We start from the raw sequence: 6,586 nt of genomic DNA on the forward strand, positions 1-6,586 counted from the left end.
ATGCACATTACTAACAAAATAAATAATAATAATAATGATAACTTTTTTAGTGCTTACTATGTGCAAAACACTGTTCTAAGTGCTGGGGAGGATACAAGGCGATCAGGTTGTCCCATGGGGGGCTCACAGTCTTCATCCCCATTTTACAGAAGAGGTAACTGAGGCCCAGAGAAGTTAAGTGACTTGCCCAAAGTCACACAGCTGACAATTGGCAGAGCCGGGATTTGAACTCATGACCTCTGACTCCAAAGCCCGAGCTCTTTCCACTGAGCCACGCTGCCTCTCTAATAGGATGGTAAATATGTACAAGTAAAATAGAGTAATAAATCTGTACAAATATATAATAATGATAATGGCATTTATTAAGCGCTTACTATGTGCAAAGCACTGTTCTAAGCTCTGGGGAGGTTACAAGGTGATCAGGTTGTCCCATGGGGAGCTCACAGTCTTAATCCCCATTTTACAGATGAGGTAACTGAGGCATAGAGAAGTTAAGTGAGTTGCCCAAAGTCAAACAGCTGACAAGTGGCAGAGCTGGAATTTGAACCCATGACCTCTGTACTCTTTCCACTGAGCCACACTCCTTCTCTTGTATATATACACATGCTGTAGGGAGGGGAAGGAGGTAGGGTGGGGGGATGGGGAGGAGGACAGGAAAAAGGGTGCTCAGTCTGGGAAGGCCTCTTGGAGGAGGTGAGCTCTCAGTAGGGCTTTTGAAGGGAGGAAAAGAGCTAGCTTGACAGATATGTAGAGGGAGGGCATTCCAGGCCAGGGGAAGGATGTGGGCCAGGGGTCAAAGGCGTGACAGGCGAGAACGAGGCACAGTGAGGAGGTTAGCGACAGAAGAGCGGAGGGTGAGGGCTGGGTTGTAGAAGGAGAGAAGGGAGGTGAGGTAGGAAAGGGTGAGGTGATGGAGAGCCTTGAAACCTAGAGTGAGGAGTTTTTGCTTGATTCGTAGGTTGACAGGCAGCCACTGGAGATTTTTGAGGAGGGGAGTAACATGCCCAGAGCGTAATGTCTTTTCACCCTTCTATTTTTCCCCCTCCATTATGGGTCTTGTTCATTAGCCATGTGAATACTGTTTGGTGTTCTTTTGATTTCTTCCATGTTCTCTTAGATGTTGTTCCAAACATCTGGTTTATGCCCCCTCAGCATTTTAAATTATTTCCTAATGGTAAATTTTGGTGGAAAGAACATAAAGTGTGTTATTTATACAATAAATGTCAGAATACCTTACGCATTTTTTACTGTGAGCACTGTCAATCAATCATATTTATTGAGTGTTTACTGTTTGTAAAGCCCTATATTGAATGCTTGGGCAAGTTCAGTTTAAAAGGGTTGACAAACACTTTCCCTCCCCACAATGAACATAGAGTATAGAGGGGAAAACAGACAATATAAATACACTGTTACAGATATGTATATATGTGCTATGTGGCTGAGGGATGTGTGAATAAAGGCTGTAAATCCTAGTGCAAGGGTGATTTAGGATGGAGTGGGAGAAGAGGAAAATGAGAGCTTAGTTGCGGAAGGCCTCCTGGAGAAGATGTGTTTTCAATAAGGCTTCAAAGATGGGGAAAATGATGGTCTGTTGGCTATAAAGGAGGAGAGAATTCCAGGCCAGAGACAAGATGTGGGTGATAGGTCAGCAGAAAGATAGATGACATTAAGCACAGTGAGTAGGTTGACATTAGTGAAAGAAGTGTGTGGGCTAGGTGGTAGAAGGAAATCAATGAGGTATGGTAGGAGGGGGTAAGGTGATTGAGTATTTTATAGCTAATAATAATAATGATGGCATTTATTAAGTGCTTACTAAGTGCAAAGCACCGTTCTAAGCACTGGGGAGATTACAAGGTGATCAGGTTGTCCCACAGGGGGCTCACAGTCTTAATCCCCATTTTGCAGATGAGGTAACTGAGGCCCAGAGAAGTTAAGTGACTTGCCTGAAGTCACACAGCTGACAATTCGCAGACCTGGGATTTTAACCCACAACCTCTGACTCCAAAACCCTTGTTCTTTCTACTGAGCCAAGCTGCTTTTCTATGGTAAGAAGTTTCTGTTTTATGTGAAGGTGGGTGGGTATTTTCTGTGCCTCAGTTACCTCATCTGTAAAAATGGGAAAATAAGGCTGTGAGCCCCTCGTGGGATGACCTGATTACCTTCTATCTACCTCAGTGCTTACTACAGTGCTTGGCACATAGTAAGTGCTTAATAAATACCATAACTGGTAATATTATTTATTACCATTATTTTAGTTGAGCACACCACCAAAGTATATTGAAATTCACTGTGACCTTCCAGCCCAAATAATTTCACATTGGTTTACTGAGTGAATTTTGCCCCTTTAAAACCTTTAGGAGTTGTACATCTTTTCTGCTGAGATGGTTACTAATGATGCTAATAATAATAATTATGGTACTTGTTAAGTGTTTACTATGTTCCAAGCACTGTTCTCAGGTTAATCAGGTTGGTCCCAGTCCCACATGGGGCTTATACTCTAAGTCCCCATTATATAGATTATATATTATTATATAGATTATATATTATATAGATATTGTATATATTATTATAAATGGTATATTATTATTATAAGTTGAGAAGCAGCGTGGCTCAATGGAAAGAACATGGGCTTTGCAGTCAGAGGTCATGGGTTCAAATCCTGACTCTGCCAATTGTCAGCTGTGTGACTTTGGGCAAGTCACTTAACTTCTCTGGGCCTCAGTTACCTCATTTGTAAAATGAGGATTAAGACTGTGAGCCCCTCGTGGGACAACCTGATCACCTTGTAACTGCTCCAGTGCTTAGAACAGTGTTTTGCACATAGTAAGCACTTAATAAATGCCATCATTATAATTATTATTATTAAATTATATATATTATAAATATATAAAATATATTATTATATAGAGAAGGTAACTGAGGCCCAGAAAAATGAATTGATCTTAAAGCAGATGTGGTGGAGCTGGGATTAGACCCCAGGTCCTACTGACTCCAAAGCCCATGCTCTAACCACTAACCCATGTTGCTTCTGCATTCCACCGAACCCCTTCTGTTTCCATCCCTTTTCACCTAGAATTTCATGGCTTTCAGTTTTTCCTCATCCCTCTCTGCTCCCTACCACCACCCTCAATTCCAAAATGTTATGGGTGTTTTTTTCCGTTACACAGATCCAGCAGGATGGAAATTGCCATAGTCACTGAAGGACGAAGGAGGAGGAAGTAGGGAAGGAGGGTAGAGAAGACCTTTGGATCTTCTCTGAGTCTGCCATCTCTACATAAGTGCCCCCTCCTCTGCCACCACTGTAGTCTACTTTTCCCCAGCCAGTGCTGACCTTTGAAACCTTCTTACATCTTGACTGGGCATTGAGCCCATTTCTAGACTGTGAGCCCGTTGTTGGGTAGGGCCTGTCTCTATATATTGCTGACTTGAACTTCCCAAGTGCTTAGTACAGTGCTCTGCACACAGTAAGTGCTCAATAAATATGATTGAATAAATCAATGGACATGAGGTGAGTGGAGACTCCTGGGCCTTTGGGGCCTGTAGTAGCAGAAATAATGGCAGCAGAAGGTTACACAGCACTGGAGCCACACAAATGACTTAGAAAATAATTGTTTCGAATAGAGAGGGGGTGGGGTGAACACAAGAGAAGTTCCAGGAAACTCTCAAGCCTGGTGTGGGATGTGATAGCAAGGTTAGGGAATATAGAATTCCTTGGTGAACTGCTCCATATTTGAACATGTAATTTGTGTGGGTCACAGTGTGTGTCTCTGTGTCACAGACACAGAGAAGATTGTACAACATTACAGCTCTGTAGACCTTTAGTTTGTTGTGGCATTGAATACCATATTGCAACTACACTCGGAGAGCCTCTCAAAGGATGTGCTGGCCTTTTTTATTGAGATTTTTACTCCCTGTTCTATCATTGCAGCATTGGTCATTGTGCTTTCTGGGTACTAGATATGTGACAGCACTCAGCTCTGTGTTGTCAGTATGCAGGTTTGGATGTGTGAAAGGCTTTCTTCGTTGTACGAGGAAAAACAGGTAACAGTGATTAAGTCCCCAGAAAGAATCCATTTTAAGCAGGAAATCAAGCTTAGTAAATTTATACTACCATTTTCTAGGCTTCTTTACCCCTTAGTTAACATCCACAGACCATATTGCTTCTGATCCTATTATCGAAGTTGAGTAGAAGTTTTGCTGATGTATAAAAGAAAGAGTACCCTATGAAGCTGGGAAGGAGACATAAAAATAGCATTATTGAGAGCAGAAAGATGCCCAATCTACACAGAAAATAAATCTGATAATTGAATGTGTGCATTATGTAATATGAAGCCAGAAAATATGACTTATGGAGCTATAATTCCATCTTGTGGTCTGGGGAGTACATAAACCATCAAACTGGCTCTCATGTTTTATGAGATCATCAGAACTCATGATAGATATATTACCCCATAATTCATAGTAACCTGTTACTTGCTTTATGTTTAATTTTACTGTCACTATGAAGACATTATTTTAATAGGCTGTATTCTGCAAACCAGGCTGCAGAACATGGAAATTCCATATTGATATCCCAATAAAAATGAATCTTACTTGACCAATATAAAATTGAGGTAGCAAAATAGGGACTAGCCAAAATTTAAGGAGGAAGTTTGGGTTCATTCTAAATGTTCAACTAATGTTTTAAAAGATATTAGCCACAACCAGACATTGACAACCAATAATGGTCTTTCCTTTCCAAGGTGTAGGCAATTCTAAGGAGATTGGGATGCATTATGATTTACCATACATTTAAAGTTATTCCTCCTCCTTTTATTTTCTTCTCTCCTTTGCTGTCGTTGAGGAGGTTAAAATCAAAAGTTAAAAGGTACCAGCATAAAAAGTCACTGACTACTTAAAATGTTAAGGGTTCCCTGACTCTTTTTTTATCTGTTATCTTATTCATTAAGCGAGTACTATATGCCATGCACAGTACTAAGTGCTGGGGTAGAAACAAGATATTTGAGTTGGACAAAATCCTTGTCCCATTTAGGACTCACAATCTTAATCCCCAGTCTACAGAAGAAGTAACCAAGGCACAAGGAAATTAAATGAATTGCCCAAGGTCATACAGCAGACAAGTGATGGAGCTGGAATTAGAACCCAGGTCCTCTGACTCCCAGCTTCATGCTCTTTCTCCTAGACTGCTTGATTGTCTCCTGCTTTGATCCATTTCCCTCACCAGCCACATAATCTTCATGGTTCTGAAGAAATACCTAGAGTATCATTAGTAACAACCATGGAATTTACTAAGTAGTTACTATATGACAAGTTCTGTACTAAGCATTGGGATAGATATAAAATAAGCAGATTGGACACAGTTCCTGTCCCACATGGTGCTCACAAATAGACGGGGAGGGAGAACAGGTGTTTAATTCTCATTTTAAAGATAAAGAAACTGAGGCCCGGAGAAGTTAAGTGACTTTTACAAGGTCACACAGTAGACAAAGTAGTATAGTCAGGATTTGAACCCAAGTTCCCTGACTCCAAGGCTTGTGCTCTTTCCCCTAGGCCATGCTCCTTCTCAAATGTTCACGTGTTGGTTAACATTAAGCTCTATGAAGTTTTCTTTCAGTTTGATCAGTCTTAGATAAAATTTCTGTGGCTATGTTGTAATTTTGTTTGACTAGGGTAGTAGACAAACGGTGGTTTGGTAGATAAAATTATTTGGATGGTGCACTAAAGCACCTGTTACAAATCTGGTCAACAGGATAATTCATTAAACTGGTTCTAGTCTTCCAGTGCTTTTCTCTGCCCATGTTCCTTGGGGAATTTTCTTCCTTCTTCAACACAGGATTCAGCATGTAGGACAACAAATTTTTTCACCAATGGTGGTGGATACTTAGACTATATTAGTCTAGTCTACACTATTTTGTAATTTCATGCTGTCTCCTCTAGCTCCTTGTGGGGAAGGAACATGTCACGTCTTTATTTTGAACTTTCCAAGTGCTTAACACAGTACATTGAAACAAAGAGGAGTTCTATAAAAAGAGAAGCAGCATTGCCTAGTGTATACAGCACGGGCCTGGGAGTCAGAAGGATTTGGGTTTTAATCACAACTCCACCACTTGGCTGCTGTGTGACCTTAGGCAAGTCACTTCACTTCTCCATGCCTAGGTTCCCTCAACTGAAAAATGGAGACTCAATCCCCATTGTCCCTCCTACTTGAGCTCTGACCCCCCATTTTGGACCTGTTTATCTTGTATCTACCACAAAGTTCAGTATTGTGCTTGGAACATAGTAAGGGTTTAACAAAAACCACAATTACTACAATTACTACTGCTACTACTACTACTACTACTACTTCTGTTATAAATACTACACTATTACACCATGGAGTAGAAGGCATGAAGAGACATCTGGAAAATCATCATCATCAATCATATTTATTGAGCGCTTACTGTGTGCAGAGCACTGTACTAAGCGCTTGGGAAGTACAAGTTGGCAGCATATAGAGACAGTCCCTACCCAACAGTGGGCTCACAGTCTAAAAGGAAAATCACCTTATGCTGTCAAGTTGTCTACAGCCCATAGGATGCCATGGACG

Source organism: Tachyglossus aculeatus, chromosome 2 (genome assembly GCF_015852505.1).
Source record: "Tachyglossus aculeatus isolate mTacAcu1 chromosome 2, mTacAcu1.pri, whole genome shotgun sequence".
NCBI lineage: Eukaryota > Metazoa > Chordata > Mammalia > Monotremata > Tachyglossidae > Tachyglossus > Tachyglossus aculeatus.